Genomic DNA, 2,411 nt, shown 5'->3' with positions numbered 1-2,411 from the left:
GGTGGGCGAACTTGGTGGGAGGGCGCGTGGAGACCGCAGCCAATCGGTGACGATGGAAGCTCTTTTTCCGTTCTCGAGAGGGTGCCACTCATTTTTGAACTTCGAAGGAAGTTTTGGCATTGCAGAACTTTCGTTGCTGACGTATTGATGCGATCCAGTGAGAGTGCCATCACGCAGAGGCTGCCGTCTTGGTCTGCATAACTCACTCGCCAGCGTGAGCTACTTGAGCTCTAAGAGCAGTACAGTTGAAGTTGGATTAATTGGTGAGCATGCAATGCAGAAGCGGGACGAGGTGATGCGATGACTAATAAATAATAGGATGGTTTATGGGCGTCGGGTGTTTAATGTCCCAAAGCGACTCAGACTACGAGGGACGACACAGTGAAGGGCTCCGGAAATTTCGATCACCAGGGGTTCTTCAGCAAGCACTGACATCGCACAGTACACGGGCCTCCAGAATTTCGCCTCCATAGAAATTCGACCACTAGGGCTTGGTAAATATTGCCACGGATGAGCGAAGATGAAGGAGTTGAAGTGCAAACCTAGTGGATGTGGAGTTGGTTGACCGTTATCGTGAGCTGACTTGGTGCGCCTGGCGGGAAACGATCTAGAGCAAAGCTTTCGAATCTGTAATAACTTGGTGAAGGTGCTTGGCACTTTGGTGATGAAGAACGCTCTTCATTTTAAATGGCCTGGAGCTGTGGAGGCCATAGTGACCCTTCATTTTCAGCCTTTTGTGGGGTGCACAGAAGCACTTTAGCTTGTTCCCCAGACATCTGCTTATGAGCTGCAGATGTGGTGGTGGTTCTTCTTTCTTTGAACTGGGGCAGGACTGCCTTTCAATTATCTGCTGATAAAAGATCTCCATTCGAGCGCTGAGGTACAGCTCGAAGGTGTCATTATTACCAGTCTGAGTGTTCCTCACTGTTGTTGACTATTGCCACTGCATGCCCAGCAGTTGAGTCTGCCAATGTTCCTGCCTCCAGGCTGTCTACAAAACATTTTTTCACATTTCCAGGCAGTTTTCAAATGCACTGTTCGCAGTCTTGAAGCTGTCTTCCACTGTGACTTTTGTTGTGGCTTCTAAATCAGGAGCATTAGAGGCGAATGTTTCTCTGCGGATCGCCTCTATGCGGGTTGCTACTTCTAGAGGATCGAGGCCTCCACATTTATTGAGCGCAGGCGCCTGAAAAGGTTCCTCCACTTAGCAGGAATTGAGCGTCGGCAGCAGTGAAAGGATCAGTGGGTATAAATGCAGGTAACAGGCTGCTCGTGGGACGGTTGGAAGTGACATTCTTTTTCTCCAAGACGCGAAACCTTTAGGTAGAATGACTCTGACTGGAGGCAGTGCTTTTTTGCATGGTTTTGGCACAGCTGAGGCTGCTTCGTGTACACCTTTGCAGATGTAGAAGCTTTTTGAAGTCAGGTTCTGACGACCAGAATTCTTGTTTGCAGATGATTTAAACTCCTTTGGGATAGTCAATCTGATAGGAGGCATTGCTTTTTTGCATACTTGTTCAGGAGCTGAAATCTTCTTTGGTGTTTGCTCAACGGTTTCACCTCTTGAGCTCAGGTTTGGCTTCTGTGGAATAGTCAAAATGCTTGACTTGACTGGGTTGTTACGAGGTGGTTTCAGTGGCTTCAGTTTTTCGCGGACGGTTCCCAGTAGGAAGTAGCAGCCCTTGTAGCCCTTCTCTGTTGAAACCGAAACAGTCCGTCTGCTCGACGTCTCGCTGCCATTGGGCTTCTAGATGAACGATGCGAGCTGGCTGTGTCTGGGTAGAAGCCTAAATACCTTTGGGTCTGCTTTGAATTCCGTTGTCTGCATCGTATCACTGAGTGTCATCATGTGGACCTTCAGCTGGCGCACTGCCTCACGGCCCACCGGAATCTGTTCGAAAGTGAACTGCGGCGGCTTGCTGACTGGCTGCAATAGCTGGATGTGCACCTCGGCTTCCCCGGCTCAGACGGTGAGAAAACTAGCAGCTTCCCGGCCATGTTTTTCTGCGCTAATCAAAAACTTTTGCAGAAAAGACAAGGCGCCACAGCCCCATTCAACGTATGGCAGGAATTATGAATATCACAGAATATTTACATGCCACCTATTGAAGAAAGATACAGACAGGCAAGAGACAGCACCAAAAGTAATGCGCCAAAATAGCTCACGTAGCATCTCCGAATCGCAGCTCGATGTCTACTACGGATGGCTGGCGCGACTAAGCCGCCTATGTGGCACAGTGATTATGGTGCTCGACTACTGACCCGAAAGACGTGGGTGCGATACCAACCGCGGCAATCCCATTTAGATGGAGGCAAAATGTTAGTGACCTGTGTACTTTGTGATGTCAATAACCCCAGGCAGTCAAAATTATCCGGAGCCCTCCACTACAATATGTCCCTCATTGCCTGAG

General features: G+C 49.1%; 1 pseudogene; it reads right to left on the bottom strand.

Moving 5' to 3' along the window:
• Positions 1 to 542: 542 nt before the first annotated feature.
• On the bottom strand, positions 543 to 1,998 carry LOC149354344 (uncharacterized; annotated as a pseudogene).
• Positions 1,999 to 2,411: the final 413 nt, after the last annotated feature.

Source organism: Amblyomma mixtum, chromosome 3, assembly GCF_055824585.1.
Source record: "Amblyomma mixtum isolate Tamu chromosome 3, ASM5582458v1, whole genome shotgun sequence".
Classification (NCBI taxonomy): Eukaryota; Metazoa; Arthropoda; class Arachnida; order Ixodida; family Ixodidae; genus Amblyomma; species Amblyomma mixtum.
Note: the sequence above shows the minus strand (reverse complement) of the source record. Positions and strands in the feature narration are given on the sequence as shown.